Source organism: Stigmatopora nigra, chromosome 13 (assembly GCF_051989575.1).
Source record: "Stigmatopora nigra isolate UIUO_SnigA chromosome 13, RoL_Snig_1.1, whole genome shotgun sequence".
NCBI lineage: Eukaryota > Metazoa > Chordata > Actinopteri > Syngnathiformes > Syngnathidae > Stigmatopora > Stigmatopora nigra.
In genome coordinates this window covers 9,875,849-9,892,194 of record NC_135520.1, presented here as the reverse complement: position 1 = coordinate 9,892,194, position 16,346 = coordinate 9,875,849, and the positions used below count along the sequence as shown (strand labels likewise).

The window sequence follows — 16,346 nt, the reverse complement described above, 5'->3', positions numbered from 1 at the left end:
AGCATGGTGATGCTGCACAATGTGTACTACTTTTTGAGATTTGGCTTGCAACCACCAATTGCCCCTCTTGGTACAGTATAGGCAATAGCCGATACCACACAGATCAGTGATGCGAGGGAAAAATGGAATTAGTCCAACACTATTAGTGACTCTGAGCAGGTTTGCCATTGTTCTGAAGTCCAGAAATATCACATACACGGATGTTTTCCAAGCTTTGCAATACTGCCATTAAAGGAAATCTGAGTGAATACACAAAATTCATAGGCTTGTTTGTTTGTCACCATCCCTGATTGTCCTACAAATCGTCTACGCAGTCATATACTGGGTGAAAATTATTAATGAGAAACCATTTCTGTGTATCTATCTGATGTACTTTGCCCATCTGCACGGATATTTCTGCCTGAGAGCTTCCAGATTACGGAGTTTTACAAGTCCACAATGGGGGGATAAAAAATAACAAAAGGTGGCACTCTCAGATGACTGCATTTTAATGGACTCAGTCAATTCTTATGTAATGTTATAAACTTGTGCATGTTGAATCTTTGGTCACTTAACTGGAGGCCCAGATGTCTTGGACAGTTCAATGTTGAATCTTGCCTGGAGTTCTGTGCTGTCCTGATATATGCAGCAGTGAGCATTCCATCAGCCAGTTAGACACAAAGGGACATTTTCAGCTTTGTGAGCAGTGTACACACCCAAAGCCATACACATTGTTATTTTTAACTCATTGGCTACCATTGACAGTGATAGACATCAATACATATGGCTCTTTTCATCCTTCTTTTGAGGGTTCAAACGACTTTATAATTTGTAGACATTTATTCCGTTTCCATGTGGTCAACAGCGGAGTGGTACAGTATTAAATTATCAATATTCATTGGTGTAGTATGGACTGTTGATAAGATACGTATAAAGTGCATCTTTTTTGGTGAATACAGTACATTTTGTCAGCGTTTAGACTAAAAGGAGGCATGTGGCTCATAATTTAATTGACTTTGATTGTTTTGTAGTAAACATTGAGGAATATTGACCACACATCTCAGCCTACAAATCATGCATTGCCCATTTTAGACTGGAATTTTTCATCTTTAATGTATGAAATGGTGAATGAAATCAACCAGTAAGATAAAATCAAAACGATGCATATTCTTTTATAAAACCACAAACTTCAAGTTAAATCCATCAATGTGCAGAGTAGCTGAAGACATTGATCGAGCTGGTGCAACAGGGGACATTGTACGAAGAGCCACTACAAAGTATAAAGTGTGAAACCCTGTTGCTTCTGCTTGAAATTTTAAAAACTATCCTCTCACTCACTGAAAAAATGACTACGTTTGGGAAAGAGTTGGTATGCCTCATTAAACAATGCCACTGTTGCTAAAGTTTCAGAATGCGTGAATTATCAACCTTTTCCCATTCTTTTGCAGTTACAAACAAGTGTCTTTATCCCATTTCTTCTACCATAGTGTTGTTGATTTTTTTCAGGGAGCTATAGAAGGACATGGCACAGATTACTACGGAAAATGGCACATGCCAACTGTTCCCATGTGTTTTTCTGACCATTAAACGTGTGAATTTGTGTACTTTTAATAAGTCAGTTTTATTTGCAATTTTTTTGGTAATGTAAATAATGTCACCATACCTTTTACTGCACTGTGCAGTGCATATTAAAGACAATATAAAAACACCAAGAGCCATTGACAGCACAAAAAAACAAGATTGGACAATAATCGGATGTGTCAAGACATTGATTTAATTTTTTTTCTCCCAAACAATCCTGGCAAAAACCCAGAGGAGAACTGTCTAAAACTCATTTATTCACCAAGCAATTGTTCTTCAGCAGTACTAAATTTCAAATATATCATGTCTTCAGAAGAAAATCATACGCCTTGTGATTGACTGGCAATCAGTCTAGGGCAAAGATGGGCAAACTACGGCCCGCGGGGCACATCCGGCCCGCCGACATTGTCCAAATAATGTTTTTATTTTATTTAATTTTTTTCCCAAGATGGCGCCGTCACGCGGAAGCCAGTGGCAGTAGCTTTGTCCACTCTTATTTGTTTTTTTGTGTTTTATAGCCCCTCTATCTTTTTTTTTAAATTACATTTTAATATTTCTTAATACAATCCTTTTTACTTTACTTTGTACTTTATACTTTTTACTTTAATGATGAGTGATGATGTTAATACATACTTTAGTCCTTTTTTTCTGTTTATGCTTCATACGTACTGTTAAGGGGTGCCGTTTTTTATCTGTATCATATCTTGTGCTGACCCGGCCCATCTGTCAAATTTTGAAAGTCAATGTGACCCCTGGCCCGAAAACTTTGCCCACCCCTGGTCTAGGGCGTGTCCTGCCTCTGGTCCAGCATTTGACAAGCCCCAGAAACTAAACAGAATACATTTGAATAGATGCATGAATCAAAAGGAATCGGTTGCCACCTGCTCACATGACAATCTGAAACTAACATGCTCATCCTTAACAAGTAGCAAGGTTGTAGCCATCAAGCAGATGTGTTGCCCCTCGGCAGGAAGTGTGCTCCCACACAAGAATGGTGTGCCTACACAACAGGACAGCTGAAAGGCCACTGGCGCTACAACAGAAAATACAAAGGCCAGGCTGCTGCTTTTAATGGGAATCATGCTCTTTCAAGTGCTTTTAGGGTGAGTGTTTTACGAATGCAGCTCAGGGGCTGATGGATTCAACACAGGGGTGACTTTAAAGGTGCATAAGTTACTTTGGGTGGACGCCCCTTTCTCAGCCTGAACAAACAACTTATTTTTATGTGCACTTGTGGCTTCATACGTGCTCAAGACTCGGTCAAACAATGATTAAGCTCATCTTCTTCTAATCATAAACATAATAAATAATCAAGATTTGCTTTTATTACATTTCAATCTATCTGGGGGGGTTTGTGACTTGCAATTCCTTTTTATAATTTAAGATTACAACTAGTTTTCTCATAAAAGTTGCATCTTTCTGAGAATAAGACATGTATTTATGTAATATAATTCATTACTAGTTTTTCAAATATTCAAGTCTATTTCATGTAAATGTCTTAATGGGGTGTAAAATGTCAAAAAATACATTTTAGAATTCAGAAATAACTCATTAAAACCCAAATATTAAATTTGCGTGAACAAATAATAATAATAATATAAAATAATAATCGGACATAGGCTTTGTGATCATCATTGACTTGACAAAAGCCTAATTGTCATCATATCCAGCTGCGTATGATGAAATTGGTAAAGGTTACTATTGCGCTGCAGTAACATTTATTTATATATTTTAACCCCAAGATGCCTGAATATATGTATATTTCAGCAACATGCTTATTTATTAATGGATGTATTTATTCATGTATTTATTTATTTATTAACTTACGTATTACCTATCCATTTATGTCTAAAATGACATTCCTGTATTTTCATTCTCACCCTCTTGCTACTGTGACAATGAAATTTCCCGAATGCGGGATGAATAAAGTTACCCAATCCAATCCAATCCAATTATGTAAAATTTTAGGGTGGCTATCTTCATCAAAGGAAGTTTCTTTAAGAAACACATTTTTACCTATTTTTTTAGGTTTACAGCTGAGAATACCTAAAGAATTCTATTTATAGTTTTGGGGGTTTTTGTGCAATCTGAGCAGTTTCTGAAGGAATGTCGAAGGTGCACAAGCTCTTCACAGACTACATTTGCTTTTTCCTGACCTACAGATCTGCACTGCTTGCATTTCTATCCTTTCATACACAAATTATGATTTCCTATTGTTTCTTTTTTTTTCTTTTACCCCTACAGGGCACTTAACAGGCCACCAGTGCCAATTGCCCAATCCAGTTTCACTATACAGGAGCAAATGAGTAGATGTTCGTTCACCACTAACATAGTAAATAATACTGTATTAGACGTCCATCGCTGTAATTGCCACTCAAAAATTAGCATTCAAAACTTCTTCTTCCTAGTTTAAATGAGTAGGATATCTTTCACCAGCAATGGTGTGCAAGGAGTTGAATAATACGAATAAAAATCCACTTTATTATGTGAGCCAAACCAGGGTGTATTTCATTAATTATTTTTTTTAAAACCTTTTGTTAATTTAATTGAGTAACAATAATGATGAATAATTTATAAATAGGGTGTTCTGGCAGATTGAGTGGCTAGCACGTCGGCTTCACAGCTCTGGGGTACTGGGTTCAAATCCAGCCCAGGCTACTTGTGTGAAGTTTGCATGTTTTCCACAGGCCTGCGTGGGTTTTCTAAGGGTACTCTAGTTTCTTTCTACATTCCAAAGACATGCATGGTAGTCTGATTGGACACTCTAACTTGCCCTTAGGTATGAGTGTGAGTGCGGTTGTCCATCTGCTTGTCTTGTAATTGGCTGACTACCAAAATCAGCTGGGAGAAGCTCCGGCACCCTCCCAGTAAGAAAGTAGTTCCGAAAATGAAGGAATGAATTAATAAATATATATAAATAATAATAATTACTAACAGTTTATAGTTACTAATATAATATAATTACTAATATAGTATGTTTTTTTAAATGACTTTTGATGTACAGTTTTTCAATAAAGTCAAAAGGAGACAAACAAACACAAAAAGGTATAAAAATCATATAAAAATCATATTTGGATTTTTTTTAAAACTGCTATTCTTGCAATACAATTAATATTTTGTAATCCGAATAAATTCATAATCTTTCTACTCTAATCAGCAAACGTTTTTTTCTATCTTCTGTAGTAAGAAAAAAATGCTTGCTGTCCTGTTACAGATTGGCACATTATTCTCTAGCGTATTGAGTCTTGTTTAATTAAGGTGAGAACAAAGGAAATTGGTGTGACTGTTACTAATCCTTTAATTGCACCGGACTCAATGATCCCTTGCTGTGTCGACATTTTCTGAGATAATGTTGAAATGATGCGGCACCTTTTTCTTTTAGCTGGAGTGGATTGTCAGCATGTGTGAACTGTACAGTTGAAACAGGAATAATGAGGCAATGCATATTGTGGTGAGTTAAATCTTAAGACAATAAACCAATAGATATCTACATTTCTAAACAAAATGAATAAAAGGGATATTTTAAAGTCAATAAAGTGAAACATGAGTTTAAATGAAAAATAACTGACCAAAAATCTGTATATTTTCATCAATTAACAGCTAATACTTGTGTAATTATTCATGTATAAGGGGAGCAGTTTGATACTCACTTTTTAACTAACACAGAAGGTCAAATGTACTTTTATTGTACGTGATAAAATTAGATATGGTGACAAGATGAAAGATTGCTTAGCTCGTCTCCCCCAAAGTTCTGGGATCAAGGCTTCAATCAAAGTAGTATTTTCCATGTAGATAGTGTAATGTATAAAACTGCCAATACATGACACAAATCCAAGAAAGTTTCATGGTCAGTGTGTATACCAGCAAGGAATAAGCCCAAGGCTAAAAGGATGCTGCTGTTTGTCGGATTTTTTATGAAGACAACCAAAACCCTCATTTTATGTTAATAAAACATGAGTACTCTCAGGTTGTTTGAGCCCTTTTGTGTGCAAAAAGCAGAACCTCTGCGTGTGAGTAGCTACCTGAACAAAAAATAGTCACTTGAAACATAGGTGCTTCGAAATTCCCACGCATCACTGATGAATTTTAATCACGCACTAGAAATGGAACTGTGAGTTTTTTTGTAACTGACGCCTACAGAAACATACATCTGCAATGCTAATCATATGCCAGTAAAAGTGCCCCACAGTCTAGCCACGTCTTTCCTGTCAAACTAAAAATTCATCTTTAAAAATATTACAGCTTTCCTCCATAATTTAATTAATCCATAATGCGCTCAGTGGAGCGACATCTAAACAAACCAAATTCTGCTAACTACTCAGAAAATCTGGATTAGGATCAACTTTGCCAACATCAAATTTGATGATTAGGAAGATTTATATATATTTTTTCTCCTTATAATACACTTTTAGAAATTTATCGGAAGTTATTTAGTTCACAAGGGCATTCTATTTTTTTTCATCACATTTTCAGTCAGAACAAATCATTTTGACATTCACAAATTGACCAAATATACCATAAATAGTAGTAGAATAACTCCCATGTCAAAAAAATGCTCTGTATTTTTCTACTTTTAATAATAAGGTAATTTTTACGTATCATTCCAGGTTTTCTACATGGATATTTTTCTGTCACCGCCAGAGAAGTGCACAGATTAACCACACAAGTCAAAACATGGCACTCGAGTGACAAAACAATGCCTGGATTTCAAAAGAATATGAAGACTATAAATGAAGTAAAAGGAGATGTAGACAACTAACAAAGAAAATGCTTGATCCTGGACTCTTGAGACTCAACAGAGTCAGTATAGAAGAAATCAAAGAGACAAGTTTTCTAAATATGTCTCCTTTAAATATGCAGCAACCAAACCTTAAAATATATCTGTTGACTTGAGGTTAACCATAAAATGCATATAATTTCACATTTATCCACCTATTTTAGAGGAATATTCCTATATTAAACAGTATATGAACAATCAATTAAGCTTTTCGGTTTAAAAAAAATAACATCTGGGAATATTATGTAGCATAAATCTTTGGAAATGTTAATAAATAAACATGATTCTTTAACCTCGTCCTATACAATTCTGGAAATCTTGGTATTCATTCATTTGTTGTAAGTATTTTGGATAAATTGTTACTACTTCTAAAAAAAATAGATATTTGCAAATTTATCCATTGAAATAATTTAAATTGATGGTGGGTGTGTCCTCTTCAATATCCAAATGATGTAAACAATTTTATTGACCGCATACTACGTACATTATGAATCAGATACATACAGACTTTGGTCAAAGTGTATGCCTCACTGATAGTCAGGGTTGGTTTATTTCTTTTGAATAAAATTCTCAGGGTAGGAAGCAGATTTTTCCTTAAATATTATTGATTTAAGACTTTGCATTACACACTACAGGCCTAGAGGATTTTCTCAAATTCAAGAAAGAAACAAAAGAAATGCTGGTATAGCATACCTGTCTTGATTTTTGGTTGTGTGTTTATGTTTTGTTTATCAGAGTTACATTTCAGTTTGTTTTTTGGGGCATTTTTTGCATTGTGTTCATTGTTCTTCTTGTTGAATATTGATTTCAGGCAGTCTCATCAGCCCGGACGCGGACATGTCTCGACAATTACCGGAAAGCCTGTGTGGGAGTTCATTTTATATTTTTATATTTTACTTGCCAATTTCTGTATTTACTTGTCATTTTTAGTGACACTTTATATGAAAACTTCCTATTAGTGTCATAACATTGTCGCAACCATGGCATTCCAGTGACTGTGTCGCAAGATTGTTATAGCGACAAGATGACAGGAATGTATGCAAATGACTGATGTCGTTAAGTCATTCAATAATTTATGTCATTTTTAATGCAAAAATGGCACTGTTTCAGTTGTTTTTGCTTTGAAACTGTTAGTACTCCTCGTGATATTTCTCATAAGCAGCCATTAATGTTGATGCCATTATATCAAAAGTCTTTCATATATAATTATAAACATTAATTGTAATTGTAAATGACACCTGCCTTCTGAATCATCTGACTTCTGAAACAATGTCAACAACTTTGCATCAAAATGTATATCATTTACTGAATAATTCTTAATGACATTTGTTATACGCACTCATTCATACTCACGACAGGTGACATGCCACAATTCCGAACCTCAACCCTATTCTACTGTATTAAAATGTACATACTCTATTTTCATTCATTCATTCATTTTCTGAACCACTTATCCTCACAAGGGTCGCGAGTTATGCTGGAGCCTATGCCAGCTAACTTCAGGCACGAGGTTGGGACACCCAACATTGGTGCCCAGCCAATCACAGGGCGAGAGTGGACGGACAACCATTCGCGCTGACCAGTCAGACTGGCTTGGCAGTCAGACTGGATAACCAGGCTAAATAAAATGTGCATTTCACAGAAAAATGGGAGGAGCCCCATAAAAAATGCGATGAATTTTAATGTTACCCCATCTTAGGAAAAGAAAAGTACGATGACCAGATCAACAGGTTTAGTGCAGGTTTTTTACTACGATGGCATGTTGTTAGTTCAGTCATAAAATGTGTTTCAAATGCAGGTTGCAACAAATACAATATGTAAAAGACAGGAAGAAGTGAGGAAGAGCTACTAAATGATGACAGAGATTTGATGCCGCGCTATGAGTTGTAACGCATATCTGATGATAGTGAGGAGTGCATCTCGTGACAGAAATACATATAACCACGGTGAGCCCCACAAGTTGCCGTGAATGAAGGAAAAAAAGGTTGCGTGTGAATGTTGAGAAAATCATCGAGGTGAGTGCTGCGGGCAAAACAAATAATAGGATGAGGTTAATTCTCCTACCTGCCTTTCTTCCCTCCATCATCTCTTTCCCATCCCCCTATCTTCCTTAACAAGGGAGACTTTTCTCTTCTCTCATCTCTCCGCTCTGCTTTCGCACCATCTCTGGGGACCAAACACACCCCTGTCAGGTTGCCATGGAAACGCCTCACACACGCTCTCTTAGATGCACTCCCTCTCTGTGTCTTGCAGCGGTAATGCCTGCATCCTGACTCTCCTCCATTAGAATCCTTCTCATTTAGCGAGAAGAGGCTTTACAAAGCCCTGATTTACCACAAAGTCCTATTGCCAAAATACATTTATTGGTATTGAACTCTGCCATTGATGACACTACACAACATCCAATCCATTTGAACCCATAAATGTGAATTTTCTTTTGTCAAAAGTAGTATTGAAAAGTATTGTAGTATTGATACTGAAATTTTGTATCTGGCTGGATACACTTTTGTATTGCAAAAGTATTGATACTTAATTATTTATTTTTGCACAACCACAGGTCGCCAGAAAATACCACTGTGAACCTAGAGGGGTGTGACCGGGTGGAACAAAGGCGCTCATTTAACCTCTGTTGCATCCGAGTGGTGTGAAAGAACCTTTTTTTTAAATACATTGGCTACCATTGCTTGACATATAGTCCATTTGAAGTGCAAGGGTTGGCAGTGCATGAACAAATATTCCGCTCTTCTGATAACCTACGCAGTTGAAATGAATTGGATGCTGATTCTTGATAAACCTGCTTGACCAGTGTAATGATTCATTTCTTTTTCTACTCGTTAGTTGCCATTGACAGTGGTACTCGTCCAAATTACTCGATGAGGGAAGGCTTGTCGTGAATGAACGAATACTACAAATTAGTGGCAGAGTGCATTTGGGCCAGGGAACTTTTACCTAATTTAATTGCTGTTTTTAATGTATTTATTGGCCGTCTATTTGTGATAAACTCATATAAAGCAGAAAGATGGACATTCATTTGCTGTACTTGAGCTTTATTTGCACACTTGCACCTCACCACACAGTTCCATTTGAGGCTTTGAAAGTGAGATGGGAGACAGTAGCTGAGTCCCTCGGCTGGGACAGGACTCATTTATAATTCATTCGTATTTCTCCTACTTAAATTCGGCATTGACGTATATTTTTTAAGAAAAAAAATCAAGGCTTTTAGATGCTGGTGCACTCAAGGGGTAGTTGGGCTACAGTGAAAGAAAGGACACTACTACTCTTCTGCTGGACCACTTTGAGTCACACCACAGTGCTGACTTCATATGTGTCATCTTAGGGACCACCTTGTGGAGTAAGCTTGATGCCATCATGTTAATAGCCGCAACAATCATTGGAGACTTCATACCCATCCATCTCACTTCATCTATGTACCCCCATTTGCACCTTCTTCTTTATATTTCACACTACTTGATTGATTGACTTTTCCTCCTAAGGATTGCCTGAAAAAGTGTCATCACACACTAAAAAAAATCCCAATCAGTACACTGGAATACCTTGCCTTACAACACCTTCAAAACTGAGAGAAAAAAAACCCATCTTTTATCACCACAACCTACAAAGTCCTCCTCAAAGCGTTATAATTTGATATAAACATATATATATGTATATATTCTAATGAATCAAATGATGTATGAGTTTGAAGTGAAAAGTAGTCACTACCACACTTATTTTAAATCAACTGCCATATTAATGAAACAATCTAAATTCTAAATGAACTGCCATATTAATGAAACAATCTAATTGAGATCATTGGCTGCCATAGACTGTAATAGACGTCATTTGATCTGGGAGAGGCTGGCAGCCATCATTCCCAGGTCATATGAATTAGATGTCTATCTTTGTCAATGGAATCAATAAGTTAATGGATAGCTAGAATAATGAACAGTCAAGTTAATATCCTATAAAATAATGAAAGTTGAATTTTTACTAAAGTACTTTTACCATACTTTTGTCATATCAAGGAAAATTAATCTGTATTTTCTCATAATCATAAAAAGGGCATGCAAAAGTACTAACGATAAGATTTAATATGCCAGGTAATGCTGAGTAAATTCTCCCGGCCTTATTATAAATACTACATCTGTCCGTACAGCTGATGAAACAAAGTGTCAATACCTTTCTCTTGTGAGTTAACAGTCTATTGGTAGTGAGTCATGCTGTACAGGAGTGTCTTATGTTAGCCTGAATACTTATAAGGGAAAAAAAAGGACTGCAAAGGCTTTCAGAGAATTAAATACAGTGGAAAGAATGTCACGACTCTTACCTGCTCTACTGGATGTCAAAATCCACCTTTACATCGCACAATGGGTGTCCGAGGCATACACTCACCAACACCCTCTAACATTCACACATTTGCACAGACTCAATGCAATCCTCTGTCAGAGTTGGTTTCTTTGCACTTTTGTAGAAAAATCTGCTTCACAAATGTATTTTTTCTAAAATTTCGTTTCCCTAATGTGGTCTTCTGTTCAGTTGCCTGGGGAATCATCCCAGACAGAGGCTGCTCCACATTTGGCAAGGTATCTGCACAGTGCTGGATGAGAGTGAGAGTGAGGGGGTGAGCAAGAGAGTTATCAAGCCCAAAGAAGCAGGAAGAGCAACATTTTTATACCTTCAAAGTAAAAGCCTGAAATGAAATGAACATTCACTGATGAATGCCAAAATGGTTTAACACCTTTTCTGGATTTTCATGAACAAAAATACAGTGAACTACCTTGAGGGAATGCATACTTGAGCAGACTCATAGTATTAAATTGTATTAACCCCTTGATGCTTGCATTTACATTCCAAGATATTCTCTGTCATTCATGGTGCTAGGCATCCAAACCATTCACATATCAGCCTCACAGTTTTTGTCCCCCGCCTTGTGCCCATGGTTGGCTGGGATAGGCTCTGGCAACCCTTGTGAGGATAAGCAGCAGGGAAAATGAATATATACGTATTATATATTCATTCATTCATTTTCCATACTGCTTATCCTCAAAAGTCGCAACAAAGATCACCAGGAGGGAGACATCCTTAAATGATGGCCAAACAATCACAGGGGAGAAGACAGACAAACCATTCATGCTCATACTCACACTTAAGGGCAATTTAGAGTGTTCAACCAGCCTAGAATCCATGTTTTTTGGGATGTTGGACGAAACCAAGTTACTCAGAGAAAATCCACACAAGCAAACGTGGCCAGCGGGCTGCTATATACTATATGATATATACATTTGTGAATACATATGATCCTCTTTTCTTTTACTACACAGACAGATACTCATTTGGAATAAACCACTGTGAGCAGTATTTCATGAAAAAATGACTCCAATATTGTTTCTCACAAATGAGATCTAATTATCAGCTTAATCCATATGTTTTACCCATCAAAGCTTACAAATGATTAGGGGAACAATTGTTCAAAAATGAGTAATACACTTCTCATTTCACACTTGTGAGTAGGATATAGGTACCAAAATAAACTTTCTTCAAATCTAAACATGGCCGAGGAAGGTTACACTAAGACAGAACCAGGACAACATGGAATAATGAACAATAAGTGCAGAATTCCAAATACAGTACATGATGAAACAGAAATAGAAGTTATAAATGTCCAACCATCTATCCACCCATGTTCACACGCTTCTCTGACGTCAGGTCGCAGGGTCAGGAGCATAAGCAGGGAATCCAGGCATCCCTCTCCCCAGCCACCTTATCCAGCCGGCTCTTCCAGGAGGATCACAAGACGTTTCCAGGCCAGCCAGGAGACATAATCTCCACGGCGTGTCCCGGGTACTCCCCGCTTGTGGACTTCTCCCAGAAGGACTTGCACAGAACACCAGGGTTTAGCTCAGACATTCAATAGCAAGACCAGACAGACGATTCAAAACACTATAAAAATAAGTTTCATTTGTTCAATTTAGTCACTTTTGTCGTACCTAATGGTTGACTGCTACTTATTTATTTACTATTTATTTATTCATGATAATTATTTATTGATCATTCATTTGGTGGAGGCCTAGTGGTTGAGTGGTCAGTGCGCCGGCATCACAGTGAGGGACCTGGGTTCAAATCCAGGTCGGTTGGCCTTTGTGGAGTTTGCATGTTCTCCTTGGGCCTTTGTGGGTTTTATCCATGTACTCTGGTTTCCTCCCACATTCCAAAAAATGCATGGAAGCTGATTGGACACTCTAAAATGCCCCGAGATATGGGTGTGAGTGAGAGTGTTCAACAATTTTGTTATACGCAGCTGTGTATGATGACAATAAAGGCTTTTTATTTTTATTTTTTTTATTGAATGGTTGTTTGTCGCCTTGTGCCCTGTGATTGGCTGGCCACCAATTCAAGGTGTCCCCTGCCTCTGGCCTGAAGTCAGCTGAGATAGGCTCCAGCTCCCCCCGTGACTCTAGTGAGGATAAAGCAGTTCAGAAACCCTATGGCATCAAAAAAAAGCAATAACACAACAACGTTCTCTTGGCTGACCTGTGATTAAATTAAGTGCTGACGAGCCGCAATACACGTGCGATGCAGGTAGCTCCGCCCACAACCACACACCTGGGATCTGAAATGGAACACACAGTAGTATGTTTTATAAAGTATGTTTTCTTTGTTGTATCTGTTCTGTATGGTATAGGTCAGCTATATCTTTTATATTCTGCACCAATTCAACGAATATAGTCATGGATCATAAGGAATAGGGAGGTGCTGGTAATTTAATACAACCAAACAGATTTATTCAGTGCAGTTCATGGCAGGCTTCGTGACGATGAGCAGAATGAAATGAAATTGTGTCCTCATGCCCGTGTGATTTTAGACCTTTCCCAATATGTTAGATATTCTCTTGGTGAATTGCAAATAATTTTTAGGCAAATGCATCCAAAATACCAAGTGAGTTCCATTTTGACAGTTTGGATTGATAAACAGGAAACATTTCTCCTCAAGTCATTAAAAACAAGTATGATGACATTTTCACTCTCAATATGTGAGGTGCAGAGAATAAACCTAATTTGAAAGTAACAGTTCGTTCTTCGATGGTATAAACAGTATAGTCTGGGAGAGAGTAATAATGTTGCATGAAGCAAAAATCACTTTATTGTAATCAAGTATTGTAATCAAGTATTATTTAAAGAGGAATTAAAATATTGAGTGAGATGTCATTTTAGGTCTCGCTGGGGGAAACAAATTTTGCTGTTAAAGCAACCTGTGTTTTTACTCACCTATTGGCCCTTCAATATTTTAGATTTCATGTGATTTCGTTTTCATAAAAAGACTCCAATAACAATGACATGTTCAAATATAAACAATTTATTGCCTAACACAGAGAAGCCAAATACAGCTCGCTCGCTGGGTCAGTCACTATAACAACCCTCTCCTTAGTGGATATGTAATAGTTTTAACTTTAATTGTACAGTATTTTATACAAATACGAAACAAAGAGGGAATCTTCTTCTTCTGATTGGTCAACAGTTCATGAAGTTAATACTACTTTCCTTTGTATTCATTTTTCTGTGTTTATTTTCATCACTACTAAACATTTTGGTCATTTGACACTGCTTCAGTGCATGTCCAATTACACTTTACTTTATTGATCCTTTTTGTTTGTTTTTCTTAAAGCATGTTGCCCAAGGTCACACACATACCCCTTGTTATGCCAAACCTTGTAGTTTCCAGCCAGTTTGCCACTGTTATTCTACTCAATGGCTTAAAAATTAATATACATTCATTTGAAATTCCACTTAGTCTCACAAGGTTTGCTGGTGGTGCTGGAGCCTATTTTAGCCAACTTTGAGATGTTGGAGAAAACTTTTAATAGCATGGGGAGAACATGCAATCTCCACACAAGAAGGTCGGAACCCACCAGGAATTGAACCCTCGATCTAAGAACTGTGAGGCGGAATGTTTTGAACATTGTATAATAAAATGTGCATTTGCGATGTAACTCATTCACTATTTATCGCTGTATACAACACAGAGGTGCAAATGAACAAATAACAAGGCCAATATATTAGCATGACACTGCTGAGTCCTTTATTTAGTCCTGTACAATTCACTTTTGTGAGAATTACTGTGCAACCGCCATAAATAAATGACAACTGGCTCAAAGGTTGGCGTTAAATAGTTTGAAGCGTTTAAACCTGTGTGCACGAATACGATTTGTCAGGAAACAATATTTTATTCTAAATGTATATATGTATTGTTTTCAGGATAATGTAAAAATATAATTTTCTATTTTTTAATGATAATTCATATTTGGAACTGTTACAAAAAATTCTAGTTCTAAGCAGCAATGTTTTTTTTTACATAAGGAGCACATCATTTGTTATCATATTCATATATTTATTGTTCATCTGATGTAGCCATCTTTTTGTCTTCTCTTTCATTTACACTCTCAATTATTTATGCTTACAACAATAAGGGCATTCGATCTGGCCTAATTTCAAAGCTAAATCTGTTTAGTCAAGTAACAAATAGTCTTTTGAAGTCAAAAAGTATTTTCACATTGAATGAATGTATAATATATGTATGTGCATGCATATATAAATGTATTGTTATTTTAGAAAGTGAGTAAAATATGTCATATTCTTACAAAAGGCATATTCAATGTAAGTAAAATGTTGTTTTATATTTGAATTTTTGAGGGAACAGTTGCACCCACGTAGACCCAATTTAAAGAAACAAGATCATGTGAAGTATCTGACACACAACGGCACATTATTTGCAGTGCAACCTGTCAATGGGGGAAATACTAGGCTTTCTGTGCCCCCTATATGGCTTTTATACTAAAGTAGAGGTTAATTCACTGTTAAACTATTACAAAGATAAAACATATATTAAGCTTGATGTGATGTTGGAGTTTTTTTTTTTTTTTTTACTGGGTGCTTGTGTTGTATTTTCTTCTTTTTCTGGCAAAGCCTTAATGTCACTCTTGATTGAAGCCATAGGGTAGGATAATAGCCTCTGTGATTGTCGCGTCCTTTGCTGTAATTTGAGTAAACAAATCCAGCCATTGATCTTTACAACGCAGAATAAGTACACCCTAGGGAAATTCATAAAGCATCAAGCTTCTCCATTGGCTGTGTGTGACTCCTCAGATCATGTACTCACAAGGGTTTAATACAGCATCCTGGGTACACAGAGCTATTGGTGCATGTGTTTTTTTTTATTAACTGAAATTCCTCACATTATTCTATGCTGTTAACTGTCTAAATAAATCAATTTCCTTTGACTTGGGAACTGACATGCTCGCATAATGAAGTGTGTAATTTAAGGGCTGTTTATCCAGAGACCTTGTGACCCAATACACACTGATTTTTTTATTTTTTTCAGAAACTGCCTTTTCTAGTTCATATTGATGTTCGGTCGATAAATTATCATGCTGTGAGGATTTTTATTTTAAAGGATCCTATGTGGAGATCAACTGACCTTTAAAGGTTGCTACAACTCGCACGTCACTTAAACAAGGACTCTATTAGACTTCCGATCCAGCAGCAACCAGGGTGCCTGCTGGCATGAAGAATGCCCGCCGCATCTTGTGATGACATTTTTAAAGAAGCCGAAATACAAATTAAATATGTTATGCCAAGTTCTCAAAAATAACCTTTTCTTTGAAAGGTCTCTTTATACTGACATTTAATATATAAGGAAATGGTCACTTGGTGGATGGAGTGACAGTTAGTGTTTAATGCTAATTTGGTTTTCCTGCCTTATGAGAACATTGGCAGCATCTCATCTTATCTAATTTTCTTAATCGCTTCATCCTCATAGGCGTTTGGGGGGTGCTGGAGCCGATCCCAGCTGACTCCGGGCCAGAGGCGGGGGACACCCTGAATTGGTGGCCAGCCGATCGCAGGGCACAAAGAGACAGACAACCATACCTAGGGGCAATTTAGAGCATTTAATCAGCCTATCATGCATGTTTTTGAAACGTGGGAGGAAACCAGAGTACCTAGAGGAAACCCACATA

General features: G+C 36.9%; 1 protein-coding gene across 6 annotated transcripts in view; it reads right to left on the bottom strand.

The window, feature by feature from the left end:
- Positions 1-10,929, bottom strand: part of lingo2b (leucine rich repeat and Ig domain containing 2b) — a 29,825-nt gene extending 18,896 nt beyond the window's left edge. For 3 of the 6 annotated variants that reach the window (XM_077731497.1, XM_077731496.1, XM_077731499.1), the window contains exons 1-2: positions 10,662-10,929; positions 8,402-8,503 (exon numbers count right to left, since the gene is read on the bottom strand). The gene's annotated coding sequence lies outside the window, so the exon portion shown is untranslated. The remainder of the gene's footprint in view (positions 1-8,401; positions 8,504-10,661) is intronic. The other 3 variants (XM_077731500.1, XM_077731498.1, XM_077731501.1) reach the window with 1 other exon arrangement.
- Positions 10,930-16,346: the final 5,417 nt, after the last annotated feature.